We start from the raw sequence: 15,000 nt of genomic DNA, 5'->3' as shown, positions 1-15,000 counted from the left end.
CTATGCATCGGGCGCGCTTGGGGCGACTACCAGTGCCAACCCCTTATCCCGCGACGCGTCCGACAAAGAGAACGTTCCAAGGCGGCAGAGGAGGTTACCAGCCGAAGGATGCAGTAGCAATAACAGGTATAGTTCCGCGGCGGCCGAGAAGACTCACCGCATAGGAATCGGGATGCGAGGCGAGGGATGCGGCGGGAAGGCCCCGACGGCTAAACGGAAGAGGCTGCAGGGCCGCCTCGGAATGGTCCAAGCATCGGATGCGATTGGGACGACTACCAGTGCCAACCCCTTATCCCGCGATGCGTCCGATACACAGATAGTTCCAAGGCGGCCGAGGAGCCTCACCGCATATCAATCGGGGTGCGAGGCGAGGGATGGGGCGGGAAGGCCCCAACGGCTAGACGGAAGAGGCTTCAGGGCCACCTCGGAATGGTCCAAGCATCGGACGCGCTTGGGGCGACTGCCAGTGCCAACCCCTTATCCCGCGATGCGTCCGATACACAGATGGTTCCAAGGCGGCCGAGGAGCCTCACCGCATAGCAATCGGGGGTGCGAGGCGAGGGATGGGGCGGGAAGGCCCCAACGGCTAGACGGAAGAGGCTTCAGGGCCGCCTAGGAATGGTCCAAGCATCGGACACGCTTGGGGCGACTACCAGTGACAGCCCCCTATCCCGCGATGCGTCCGATACGAAGATGGTTCCAAGGCGGCCGAGGAGCCTCACCGCATAGCAATCGGGGTGCGAGGTGGGGGATGCGGCGAGATGGCCCCAACGGCTAGACGGAAGAGGCCACAGGGCCGCGTCGGAATAGTCCAAGCATCGGACGCGCTTGGGGCGACTACCAGTGACAACCCCTTATCCCGCGATGCGTCCGATACGAAGATAGTTCCAAGGCGGCCGAGGAGCCTCACCGCATAGCAATCGGGGTGCGAGGTGGGGGATGCGGCGAGATGGCCCCAACGGCTAGACGGAAGAGGCTGCAGGGCCGCCTCGGAATAGTCCAAGCATCGGACGCGCTTGGGGCCACTACCAGTGACAACCCCTTATCCCGCGATGCGTCCGATACGAAGATAGTTCCAAGGCGGCCGAAGAGCCTCACCGCATAGCAATCGGGGTGCGAGGTGGGGGATGCGGCGAGATGGCCCCAACGGCTAGACGGAAGAGGCCACAGGGCCGCCTCGGAATAGTCCAAGCATCGGACGCGCTTGGGGCGACTACCAGTGACAACCCCTTATCCCGCGATGCGTCCGATACGAAGATAGTTCCCAGGCGGCCGAGGAGCCTCACCGCATAGCAATCGGGGTGCGAGGCGAGGGATGCGGCGAGATGGCCCCAAAGGCTAGACGGAAGAGGCTGCAGGGCTGCCTCGGAATAGTCCAAGCATCGGACGCGCTTGGGGCGACTACCACTGCCAACCCCTTATCCCGCGATGCGTCCGATACACAGATAGTTCCGAGGCGGCCGAGGAGGTGGGGGATGCAGCGAGATGGCCCCAACGGCTAGACGGAAGAGGCTGCAGGGCCGCCTCGGAATAGTCCAAGCATCGGACGCGCTTGGGGTGACTACCAGTGACAACCCCTTATCCCGCGATGCGTCCGATACACAGATAGTTCCGAGGCGGCCAAGGAGCCTCACCGCATAGCAATCGTGGTGCGAGGTGGGGGATGCGGCGAGATGGCCCCAACGGCTAGACGGAAGAGGCTGCAGGGCCGCCTCGGAATGGTCCAAGCATCGGATGCGCTTGGGGCGACTACCACTGCCAACCCCTTATCCCGCGATGCGTCCGATACACAGATAGTTCCAAGGCGGCCGAGGAGCCTCACAGCATAGCAATCGGGGTGCGAGGCGAGGGATGCGGCGAGAAAGCCCCAACGGCTAGAGGGAAGAGGCTTCAGGTCCGCCTCGGAATGGTCCAAGCATCGGACGCGCTTGGGGCGACTACCAGTGACAACCCCTTATCCCGCGACGCGTCCGATACACAGATAGTTCCAAGGCGGCCGAGGAGCCTCACCGCATAGCAATCGGGGTGCGAGGCGAGGGATGCGGCGAGAAGGACCCAACGGCTACACGGAAGAGGCTTCGGGGCCGCCTCGGAATGGTCCAAGCATCGGACGCGCTTGGGGCGACTACCAGTGACAACCCCTTATCCCGCGACGCGTCCGATACACAGATAGTTCCAAGGCGGCCGAGGAGCCTCACCGCATAGCAATCGGGGTGCGAGGCGAGGGATGCGGCGAGAAGGACCCAACGGCTAGACGGAAGAGGCTTCGGGTCCGCCTCGGAATGGTCCAAGCATCGGACGCGCTTGGGGCGACTACCAGTGACAACCCCTTATCCCGCGACGCGTCCGATACACAGATAGTTCCAAGGCGGCCGAGGAGCCTCACCGCATAGCAATCGGGGTGCGAGGCGAGGGATGCGGCGAGAAGGACCCAACGGCTAGACGGAAGAGGCTTCGGGTCCGCCTCGGAATGGTCCAAGCATCGGACGCGCTTGGGGCGACTACCAGTGACAACCCCTTATCCCGCGACGCGTCCGATACACAGATAGTTCCAAGGCGGCCGAGGAGCCTCACCGCATAGCAATCGGGGTGCGAGGCGAGGGATGCGGCGAGAAGGACCCAACGGCTAGACGGAAGAGGCTTCGGGTCCGCCTCGGAATGGTCCAAGCATCGGATGCGCTTGGGGCGACTACCAGTGACAACCCCTTATCCCGCGACGCGTCCGATACACAGATAGTTCCGAGGCGGCCGAGGAGCCTCACCGCATAGCAATCGGGGTGCGAGGCGAAGGATGCGGCGAGAAGGACCCAACGGCTAGACGGAAGAGGCTTCGGGTCCGCCTCGGAATGGTCCAAGCATCGGACGCGCTTGGGGCGACTACCAGTGACAACCCCTTATCCCGCGACGCGTCCGATACACAGATAGTTCCAAGGCGGCCGAGGAGCCTCACCGCATAGCAATCGGGGTGCGAGGCGAGGGATGCGGCGAGAAGGACCCAACGGCTAGACGGAAGAGGCTTCAGGGCCGCCTCGGAATGGTCCAAGCATCGAACGCGCTTGGGGCGACTACCAGTGACAACCCCTTATCCCGCGACGCGTCCGATACACAGATAGTTCCGAGGCGGCCGAGGAGCCTCACCGCATAGCAATCGGGGTGCGAGGCGAGGGATGCGGCGAGAAGGACCCAACGGCTAGACGGAAGAGGCTTCAGGGCCGCCTCGGAATGGTCCAAGCATCGGACGCGCTTGGGGCGACTACCAGTGACAACCCCTTATCCCGCGACGCGTCCGATACACAGATAGTTCCGAGGCGGCCGAGGAGCCTCACCGCATAGCAATCGGGGTGCGAGGCGAGGGATGCGGCGAGAAGGACCCAACGGCTAGACGGAAGAGGCTTCAGGGCCGCCTCGGAATGGTCCAAGCATCGGACGCGCTTGGGGCGACTACCAATGACAACCCCTTATCCCGCGACGCGTCCGATACACAGATAGTTCCGAGGCGGCCGAGGAGCCTCACCGCATAGCAATCGGGGTGCGAGGCGAGGGATGCGGCGAGAAGGACCCAACGGCTAGACGGAAGAGGCTTCAGGGCCGCCTCGGAATGGTCCAAGCATCGGACGCGCTTGGGGCGACTACCAGTGACAACCCCTTATCCCGCGACGCGTCCGATACACAGATAGTTCCGAGGCGGCCGAGGAGCCTCACCGCATAGCAATCGGGGTGCGAGGCGAGGGATGCGGCGAGAAGGACCCAACGGCTAGACGGAAGAGGCTTCAGGGCCGCCTCGGAATGGTCCAAGCATCGGACGCGCTTGGGGCGACTACCGTTGCCAACCCCTTATCCCGCGATGCGTCTGATACACAGATAGTTCCGAGGCGGCCGAGGAGCCTCACCGCATAGCAATCGGGTTGCGAGGCAGATTATTGGGAAGGGAACCCCCTGGGATGCGGCTCAAGCAGTGCCCAAAGGGACTGGAATGCGGAATCACATCGAGAGACCCAAATGCTATACGAGGGCTCAAATCGAATTATCGATTTGGCCACGACATGGACGCATCGGAACGACTACCTTTGCCGAACCACTCGCAATTGCATCCATACCGAAACCAATAGACATTTCCGTTAGAGCCCTCGCATAGCATTCGGGAATCTCGCATGCCCCTCTAAATCGACCAATGCTGGCGCTCAATGAAAATCCGAGCGCTACCACCGTTCGAGCGCCAGCATTGGTCGAGTTAGAGGGGCACGGGGGAGAATGCTCCAGTCAACACCTCCCCTATATAAGTTATTTGTCCGATTCTCGCACAACCGTAGTCTGCCTCGTCGAATCAAACAACGGTCCCAGATTCCGACTTCCGTTCCGTAGAGACCCAAAAGCTAGATGGAGGCTCGCAAGAAAGAGAGTCGGCGCATAGCAATCGGGTTTCTCGAACGTTTAGGGACCGAGCTCACTTGCGGATAGGGCAAAATCCGCCAAGCAACCCAAAAGCTAGACGGGGGCTCGAATCGAATCGCCTAGGCGGCCACAACAACGACGTGTTGGATCGACTACCAGTGCCAAACCATTCAGCAAGACTAGTCTGTGTCGAGGCCGGATAGAGATTCTCAGAGAGCGCCCGCATAGCATTTAGGAGACCTGCCGCGTCCCTCACACTCGACAAATGGTGGTGCACGTTTATAAATCCGAGCGATCCCAACCCTTTCAAGCACCAACATCGGTCGAGATAGAGGGGCACGGAGGGGGCTGCGTGAGACAACACAGTCCCCTATATAAGTTATTTGTCCGATTCTCACACATCCGAAGAATGGTCATCAAATCGGACAACAGCCCAAACTTCCGACTTCCGTCCCAGAAAGCCCAAGAGCTATCTAAAACGTTCATGGCCGGAACTCGATCGCGGCTATACCAGTCCGCCAAGCAACCCAAAAGCTAGACTGGAGCTCTAGTCGAATCACCTCTGTGGCCATTGCAAGGACGTGTTGGAGCGACTACCATTGCCGAACCATTCCGCAGGTCGAGTCCATACCAAGGCCGCATAGAGATTCACGATGAGCTCCTGCATAGCAATCAGGAGACTTGCCGTGTCCATCACAATCGATAAATCCTGGTGCAAGATTTTTGCATCCGAGCGCTCCAACCAGTCGAGCACCAGCATCAATCGACATAAACGGGCACGGGGGGAGGATGCTCGAGAACACTACCTCCCCTATATAAGTTATTTGTCCGATTCTCAAGCAGCCGAAGTCTGGTCATCGAATCGGGTCAAAGACCACAACTTCCGACTTTACCCACAATGCAAGTCATCGAATCGAACATCGGCCCCCGAGTCGGACTCCATGCGTATGTCAGGTCATCGGACCCAAATTCCGCCTTCCTGCGCATGGCGGGCCATCAATATCAACTCGGTCATCGGACCCAAACTCCGCCTTTTTGCGTATGGCACGCCTTCAAATCGGTCATCGGACCCAAATTCCGCCTTCCTGTGCATGGCGGGCCATCAACATCAACTCGGTCATCGGACCCAAATTCCGCCTTTCTGCGCATGGCACGCCATCAACTCGGTCATCGGACCCAAATTCCGCCTTCCTGCGCATGGCAGGTCATCGGACACAAATTCAGACCTCGCCAATATGCCTACGTATCGAATCGGTCATCGGACCCAACTTCCGACTTCATCCATACTGTAGGGTCTTTGAGGTTGGCGCGGTGCGCTCAACCCAGGGAGTCGACCCATCGAAGCATACACCTCCCCTATATAAGCTATTTGTCCGATTCCCACACCTGTGTAGTTTGCACCTCTGACCAGGACATCGACCCCAACTTCCGAACTCGACTGCAACGACGGCACCAGCGCCTTGGTGCGCACCTTGCGACGCACAGTCCCAACATTCGCCTTCCTGCACATGGCAGGTCATCGGACCCAAATTCCGACCTCGCGAGTATGCCTACATATCGAATCGGTCATCGGACCCAACTTCCGACTTCATCCATACCGTAGGGTCTTTGAGGTTGGCGCGGTGCGCTCAACCCGGGGAGTCGACCCAACGAAGCATACACCTCCCCTATATAAGCTATTTGTCCGATTCCCACACCTGTGTAGTTTGCACCTCCGATCAAGACATCGACCCCAACTTCCGAACTCGCCTCCAACGACCGAACCAGCGCCTTGGTGCGCACCTTGCAACGCACAGTGCCAACATTCGCCTTCCTGCACGTGGCAGGTCATCGGACCCAAATTCCGACCTCGCGAGTATGCCTACATATCGAATCGGTCATCGGACCCAACTTCCGACTTCATCCATACCGTAGGGTCTTTGAGGTTGGCGCGGTGCGCTCAACCCGGGGAGTCGACCCAACGAAGCATACACCTCCCCTATATAAGCTATTTGTCCGATTCCCACACCTGTGTAGCTTGCACCTCCGATCAGGACATCGACCCCAACTTCCGAACTCGACTAAAAAGACCGCACCAGCGCCTTGGTGTGCACCTTGCAACGCACAGTGTCAACATTCGCCTTCCTGCACATGGCAGGTCATCGGACCCAAATTCCGACCTCATGAGCATACCTACTAATCGAATCGGTCATCGGACCCAACTTCCGACTTCATCCATACCGTAGGGTCTTTGAGGTTGGCGCGGTGCGCTCAACCTGGGGAGTCGACCCATCGAAGCATACACCTCCCCTATATAAGCTATTTGTCCGATTCCGACACCTGTGTAGTTTGCACCTCCGCTCAGGACATCGACCCCAACTTCCGAACTCGCCTGCAACGACCGAACCAGCGCCTTGGTGCGCACCAAAAGTGCGCACTTTTGGAGGGCACTTTTGTGCGCTCCAAAGGTGCGCACTTTTGGAGGGCACTTTTCTGCGCTCCAAAGGTGCGCACTTTTGGAGGGCACTTTTTGGAGGGCACTTTTCTGCGCTCCAAAGGTGCGCACTTTTGGAGGGCACTTTTTGGAGGGCACTTTTCTGCGCTCCAAAGGTGCGCACTTTTGGAGGGCACTTTTTGGAGGGCACTTTTCTGCGCTCCAAAGGTGCGCACTTTTGGAGGGCACTTTTTGGAGGGCACTTTTCTGCGCTCCAAAGGTGCGCACTTTTGGAGGGCACTTTTTGGAGGGCACTTTTCTGCGCTCCAAAGGTGCGCACTTTTGGAGGGCACTTTTTGGAGGGCACTTTTCTGCGCTCCAAAGGTGCGCACTTTTGGAGGGCACTTTTTGGAGGGCACTTTTCTGCGCTCCAAAGGTGCGCACTTTTGGAGGGCACTTTTTGGAGGGCACTTTTCTGCGCTCCAAAGGTGCGCACTTTTGGAGGGCACTTTTGTGCACTCCAAAGGTGCGCACTTTTGGAGGGCACTTTTCCTGTGCTCCAAAGGTGCACACCTAGGTGAGCACCTTCGACCACACCTTGTAGCACACCAAACTCTGACTTTCGACTTCATCCGCAATGCAGGGTCTTTGAGGTTGGCGCAATGCGCACAACCAGGGGAGTCGACCCATCAAACCCAACACCTCCCCTATATAAGCTATTTGTCTGATTCTCATACATGCGTAGCCTGCAGGAGCAATTAGGACATCGACCCCAACTTTCGGCTTCTAAACGAAAACAAGGTCTTTGAGGTTGGTGTAATGCGAACAACTAGGGGAGTCAACCCATCAAACCCAACACCTCCCCTATATAAGCTATTTGTCTGATTCTCATACATGTGTAGTCTACAGGAGCAATTAGGACATCGACCCCAACTTTTGACTTCTTAACGAAAACAAGGTCTTTGAGGTTGACGTAATGCGCACAACCAGGGGAGTCGACCCATCAAACCCAACACCTCCCCTATATAAGCTATTTGTCCGATTCTCATACATGTGTAGCCTGCAGGAGCCATTAGGACATTGACCCCAACTTTTGACTTCTTAACGAAAACAAGGTCTTTGAGGTTGGCGTAATGCGCACAACCAAGGGAGTTGACCCATCAAACCCAACACCTCCCCTATATAAGCTATTTGTCTGATTCTCATACATGTGTAGCCTGCAACAACGATTAGGACATCCACCCCAACTTCTGAATTCGTCTGCGTTGACCGCACCAAAGGTGCACGCCTTGGTGCTCACCAAAATCCGACTTCCGACTTCTTCTGCTATGCGGGGTCTTTGAGGTTGGCGCAGTGCGCACAACCAGGGGAGTCAACCCACCGAATGCAACACCTCCCCTATATAAGCTATTTGTCTGATTCTCATACATGCGTAGACTGCAGCAATGATTAGGACATCCACCCCAACTTTTGACTTCTTAAACAAGACAGGGTCTTTGAAGTTGGTGCAGTGCACACAACCAGGGGAGTCGACCCATCAAACGCAACACCTCCCCTATATAAAGCTATTTGTCCGATTCTCATACGTGTAGTCTGCAGCAGCGATTAGGACATCGACCCCAACTTCCGAATTCGTTTGCATTGACCGCACCAAAGGTGCACGCCTTGGTGTGCACCCTGGAGTGCACTTTGGTGCTCACCTCGGTGCACACTTTGGTGTGCACCTCGGTGTGCACCAAAGGTGCGCACCTTGGAGCGCACCAAAGGTGTACACTTTGGAGCGCACCACATAGGGTCTTTGAGAGGTTGGCGCAGTGCGCACACCAAGGTGGGTGTTGAGGTGCGTGCCGAGGTGGGTGGGTGCTAGGGTGCGCTCCATGGTGGGTGCCAGGGTGGGTGCGTGCTAGGGTGGATTCCAAAGAGGGTCATAGGGTGGGTGCCAAGGTGGGTTGGTGATATAGTGGGTTCAAAGGTGGGTACTAGGGTGGGTTCCAAGGTGGGTCACAAGTTGGGTGCCAGGATGCGTGGGTGTTAGGTTGGGTGCCAAGGTGGGCTCCTGCGTGGGTGGGTGCTAGGGTGGGTTTCAAGGTGGACGCGAGGGCGGGTGCCAAGGTGGGTAACAAGTTGGGTGTTAGGATGGGTGAGTGCTAGAGTGGGTGCCAAGGTGGGTGGGTGCTAAGGTGGATGCCAAGGTGGTTCACAGGGTGGGTGGGTTCTAGGGTGAGTTCCAAGGTGGGTCACAGGTTCAGTGCTAGGGTGGGTGTCAAGGCGGGTGTCGAGGTGCCTGGGTGCTAGGGTGTGGATGCCAATGTGGGTCATAGGGTGGGTACTAGGGTGGGCTGCAATGTGGGTGCCAAGGTGGGTAACATGCTCGGTGGGTTCTAAATTGGGTGCCAGGGTGGGTGTGCACCCACCTTGCCCGAGGTGGGTGCCAAGGTGCCAGTGTGGGTGGGTGCTAAGGTGGATGCCAAGGTGGGTGAGAAGGTGGGTGATAGGTTGAGTGGTAGGATGGGTGGGTGCCAAGATGGGTCACAGGGTGGGTGCAAGGGTGGGTAGGTGCTAGGGTTGGTGTCAGGGTGGGTGGGTGCTAGGTTGGGTTCCAAGGTGGGTGCGAGGGTGAGTGTCAAGGTGGGTCACAGGTTAGGTGCTAGGATGGGTGAGTGCTAGGGTGCAAAGGTGCCAGGGTGGGTGCTAGGATGGGTCGATGCTAGGGTGAGTGGCAAGGTGGGTCCACAAGTGTCAAGGTGGGTGCCGAGGTGGGTGCCAAGTCGGCGACTGCTATGGTGGATGCCAAGGTGGGTCACGGGGTGGGTGCCAAGTTGCTAGGTTGGGTTCCAAGGTGGGTGCCAACGTGGGTGCTAGGGTGCGTGGGTTAAAGGGTGTGTCACAACGTGGGTGCCAGGATGGGTGCGCACCCACACTGGCCAAGACGGGTGCGGGTGCAAGGTTGGGTTCCAAGCCCGGTCACAGGCTGGGTGCTAGGATGGGTGGGTGCCAAGGTGGGCACCAGGGTGGGTGCACCCACCCTGGCCAAGGTGGGTCACGGGGTGGGTCCTAGGGTGGGTAACGGGGTGGGTACTAAGGTGCGTGCCAAGGTGGGTCATAGGGTGGGTGCCAAGGTGGGCACCAGGGTGGGTGTGCACCAACCCTAGCCAGGGTAGGTCACGGGGTGGTTGTCGGGGTGGGCGTCAAGGAGCCAAGGTGGGTGGCAAGTAGCCAAGTTGCGTGCCAAGGTGGGTGTCGGGGTGGGTGCCAAGGATCCAAGGTGGGTGCCAAGGAACCAAGGTGGGTGTCTGGGTGGGTGCCGAGGTGGGAGCCAGGGTGGGTCCCAAGGTGAGTGCAAAGGTGGGTGCCAGGGTCAAGGTGAGTGCCAATGTGGGTTCCAAGGTGCCAGGGTCAGGGTGAGTGCCAATGTGGGTTCAAAGGTGCTAAGTTGGGTGCGAGGTTGGGTGCGAGGGTGGGTGGGTGCCAAGGTGTGCTAGGTGGAAGCCCGGGTGGGTCGGCATCCCATGGGTGTCGAGTTGGGTGCCTGATGGGTGCTTCTTGTCAAGTTTTAGTCGTCGGGACTCATTTCGAGCCTTAGAGGTCGTTTCTTGTCCGGTTGCCCTGTCTTCGACCTGGGAACCCAATTTTGGTCCTCGGGTCCCATTTTTTTTTGTCTCGCATCCCACTTTTGGCCTGTGGCCTTTTCGGGGTCGATTCTCGTTTTGGGCATCAGAGCATGTTTCTTCTCCTAAAACCCAATATTTGTTTATTAAGTCTCGGAACACATTTTTGTTCTCGTGGACCCATCATGGGTCTTGGAACGCATTTGTGGTCCTTGGGTCCCATTTTGCATCCCGAAACTTGTGTTTTGGTGCTTGATCCCTATTTTGGGTGCCCACCTTGCACCAAGTGCGCACCCGGGGCAAACCGAGCGCCTTGGTGCACCGGGGCAAGATCGAGCGTGCACCCGAGGCGCCCCGAACATGCACCAAGGTGCACTCGGCCCACATGTGAGCGCAGGTCGTTGCGCCCGAGGTGGTGTGTGGGCACCGCGTTGCAGACGGGACACTGCACGCACACGACGCCCCCTCCAGGTGCACGCACGTAGGCCGGGCCGGGTGCACACCCGACGCCCTAGCAAGGTGCGCGCACCCGGGCAGGGCTCACACTTGGCGAACGGGGCGCACTTCGCGAGGGAGGGTGTGCACCTCGACGGGGGTGGGTGGCCGGGGTGGATTCGCACGTGGGTCGCGGTTTGCTAAGTACACACTGCGACAAGCTCATAACGGGTGCGATCATACCAGCATTAGTGCACCAGATCCCATCAGAACTCCGCAGTTAAGCGCGCTTGGGCCGGAGTAGTACTGGGATGGGTGACCTCCCGGGAAGTCCCGGTGTTGCACCCTTTTTTAGTTTTTCGCCGGGCGTCGCAATGCTATTTGAATAAACCTTTTGCCCGTTTGCGTTCTCGTCGGGGCCGGGCCGGGCCGGGGTGCGCTGCCCGCACTACCGCGCGCGCGGGGGCGACACCGAGCGCGCACCCGAGGCGCCCCGAGCACACAGGCCACGGTGCAACCCGGGCGTTGTGCGCGCACCCCGGTGCGCCCGAGGTGCTGCGCGCGCACCCAGGTGAAATCGGTGTGCACCTCGGCCAGTGCGCGCTCGGTCGAGTCGCGCACGTTGGCCAAGGTGCACGGTGATGTTTCTTACTCTAAGGTTCCGCACCAGACGCCCGGGACAGGTGAGCGAAGCTGGGCGGGGCCGGGTGCGCGGCCGGGGCAGGTGCACGCAGCTGGAGAGAGCTTTGGAGCACACTTCGGAGCGCACCAATGATGCGCTCCATTCAAAAGTTTCCTGAAAAGGCAAAAAAAGTTGAGATTATAGAATTTCCCACTTGAGAGATTGTAAAAAACAAAAAATTTAAAATGAAGGAAACGCGGGTGCCAAGGTGTGCGCAGCCCAGCCAAGGTGTGCGCACCAAGGCGCCCACCCTGGCGAAGGTGCACGCAAGGTGCGCACCCGAGGCAAACCGGACAATTAACCCAACTTTCGACTTCGCGCGCACCTTGGAGCGCACTTCGGAGCGCTCCTTGGTGCGCACCAATCTTGGGCACCTCGGAGTGCACCATGGCGCCCACCAAGGTGCGCACCCGGGGCAAACCGAGCTCCGACTTCGTGCGCACCTTGGAGCGCACGAAAGGTGCGCACCATGGCGCCCACCAAGGTGCGCAGCCCAGCCAAGGCGTGCGCATCAAGGTGCGCACCCTGGCGAAGGTGCGCACCCGGGGCAAACCGAGCTCCGACTTCGTGCGCACCTTGGAGCGCACAAAAGGTGCGCAACCCAGCCAAGGTGTGCGCACCCCGGTCAAACCGAGCTCCGAATCGTGCGCACCAGAGGTGCACGCCATCGTGCGCACCTTGGAGCACACTTCGGAGCCCTCCTTGGTGCGCGCCGATGTTGCGCACCTCGGAGCGCACCCGGGGAAAACAATGCAATTAACCCGACTTTCGACTTCGTGGGCACCTCGGAGCGCTCTCGGGTTCGCACCTCGGAGCACACCGAGGTGCGCACCTTTGATGCGCTGCCTTCACCAATTTCCAGAAAAGGCAAGAAAACATTGAGAAGGTGTGCGCACCGAGGTGCCCACCCTGGCGAAGGTGCACGCGAGGTGCGCACCCGGGGCAAACCGGGCTCCGACTTCGTGCACGCCGCACCTTGGAGCACACTTCGGAGCGCTCCTTGGTGCGCACCAGGGCGCGCAACCCAGCCGAGGTGCCCACCCCGGCGAAGGTGCACGCGAGGTGCGCACCCGGGGCAAACCGGGCTCCGACTTCGTGCACGCCATGGTGCCCACCGCGGCGAAGGTGCACGCGAGGTGCGCACCCGGGGCAAACCGGGCTCCGACTTCGTGCACGCCGCACCTTGGAGCACACTTCGGAGCGCTCCTTGGTGCGCACCATGGTGCCCACCAGGGCGCGCAACCCCGCCGAAGGTGCACGCGAGGTGCGCACCCGGGGCAAACCGGGCTCCGACTTCGTGCACGCCGCACCTTGGAGCACACTTCGGAGCGCTCCTTGGTGCGCACCATGGTGCCCACCAGGGCGCGCAACCCCGCCGAAGGTGCACGCGAGGTGCGCACCCGGGGCAAACCGGGCTCCGACTTCGTGCACGCCATGGTGCGCACCGCGGCGAAGGTGCGCACCCGGGGCAAACCGGGCTCCGACTTCGTGCACGCCGCACCTTGGAGCACACTTCGGAGCGCTCCTTGGTGCGCACCAGGGCGCGCAACCCAGCCGAGGTGCCCACCCCGGCGAAGGTGCACGCGAGGTGCGTACCCGGGGCAAACCGGGCTCCGACTTCGTGCACGCCGCACCTTGGAGCACACTTCGGAGCGCTCCTTGGTGCGCACCATGGTGCCCACCAGGCCGCGCAACCCAGCCAAGGTGTGCGCACCAAGGTGCACGCGAGGTGCGCACCCGGGGCAAACCGGGGTCCGACTTCGTGCACGCCGCACCTTGGAGCACACATCGGGGCGCTCCCGGGTTCGCACCGGCGTTGCGCACCGTGGTGGGCACCTCGGAGCACACCAAGGTGGGCAGCGAGGTGCGCACCTTTGATGCGATGCCTTCACTAATTTCCATAAAAGGCAAAAAAAAAACGAGATTTTAAAATTTCCGTTTTGAAAGATAGTGAGAAAAAGGGAATGCTGGTGCCATCTTGAGCCCGCCCTGGTGCGCAGCCCAGCCAAGGTGTGCGCACCAAGGTGCCCACCCTGGCGAAGGTGCGCGCCCGGGCAATTAACCCAACTTCCAACTTCGCGCGCGCCAGGGTGGGAGCGCACCCAACAACCGGGCCTGGGAAGAGCCAATGCGAGAAACCCCACCAAACGCTCTGACAAAAAAAGAGGGGGCGCTCCAGTAACCCCGCTTCGGAGCGCACCCTGGGCAAACCCAGCCAAGGTGCCCACCCCGGCCAAGGTGCAGGCGAGGTGCGCACCCGGGGCAAACCGGGCTCCGACAACGTGCACGCCGCACCTTGGAGCACACTTCGTAGCGCTCCCGGGTGCGCACCTCAGAGCACACCAAGGTGGGCAGCGAGGTGCGCACCTTTGATGCGCTGCCTTCACTAATTTCCAGAAAAGGCAAAAAAAAAAGGAGATTTTAAAATTTCCGTTTTGAAAGATAGTGAAAAAAACGGAACGCGCGTGCCATCTTGAGCCCGCCCTGGTGCGCAGCCCAGGTAAGGTGCCCACCCTGGCAAAGGTGCGCACCCGGGCAATTAACCCTACTTCCGACTTCGTGCGCGCCAGGGTGGCAACCGGGCCTCGGAAGAGCCAATGCGAGAAACCCCACCAAACGCTCCGACAAAAAAAGAGGCGGCGCTCCAATAACCCCGCTTCGGAGCGCAGCCGGGGCAAACCCAGCCAAGGTGCCCACCCCGACGAAGGTGCACGCGAGGTGCGCACCCGGGGCAAACCGGGCTCCGACAACGTGCACGCAGCACCTTGGAGCACACTTCGAAGCACTCCCGGGTGCCCACCGGCGTTGCGCACCGTGGTGGGCAGCGAGGTGCGCACCTTTGATGCGCTGCCTTCACTAATTTCCAGAAAAAGGCAAAAAAAAATGAGATTTTAAAATTTCCGTTTTGAAAGATAGTGAAAAAAAAGGAACGCGGGTGCCATCTTGAGCCCGCCCTGGTGCGCAGCCCAGGCAAGGCATGCGCACCAAGGTGCCCACCCGAGGTGCACACCCGGGGCAAACCGGGCTCCGACTTCGTGCAGGCCGCACCTTGGAGCACACTTCGGAGCGCTCCTTGGTGCGCACCATGGTGCCCACCAGGGCGCGCAACCCAGCCAAGGTCTGCACACCAAGGTGCCCACCCCGGCGAAGGTGCACGCGAGGTGCGCACCCGGGGCAAACCGGGCTCCGACTTCGTGCACGCCATGGTGCCCACCGCGGCGAAGGTGCACGCGAGGTGCGCACCCGGGGCAAACCGGGCTCCGACTTCGTGCACGCCGCACCTTGGAGCACACTTCGGAGCGCTCCTTGGTGCGCACCATGGTGCCCACCAGGGCGCGCAACCCAGCCAAGGTGTGCGCACCAAGGTGCACGCGAGGTGCGCACCCGGGGCAAACCGGGGTCCGACTTCGTGCACGCCGCACCTTGGAGCACACATCGGAGCGCTCCCAGGTTCGCACCAGCGTTGCGCA

General features: G+C 60.1%; 1 non-coding gene across 1 annotated transcript; it reads left to right on the top strand.

Moving 5' to 3' along the window:
• The first annotated feature begins 11,077 nt into the window (after positions 1–11,077).
• On the top strand, positions 11,078–11,196 carry LOC131869572 (5S ribosomal RNA). The gene has a single exon (XR_009367954.1). It is a non-coding gene; the product is annotated as a 5S ribosomal RNA (ribosomal RNA).
• Positions 11,197–15,000: the final 3,804 nt, after the last annotated feature.

Source organism: Cryptomeria japonica, unplaced genomic scaffold (assembly GCF_030272615.1).
Source record: "Cryptomeria japonica unplaced genomic scaffold, Sugi_1.0 HiC_scaffold_253, whole genome shotgun sequence".
Taxonomy (NCBI): domain Eukaryota; kingdom Viridiplantae; phylum Streptophyta; class Pinopsida; order Cupressales; family Cupressaceae; genus Cryptomeria; species Cryptomeria japonica.
The sequence above is the reverse complement of the archived record's forward strand: the minus strand, read 5'-3'. Positions and strand labels throughout refer to the sequence as shown.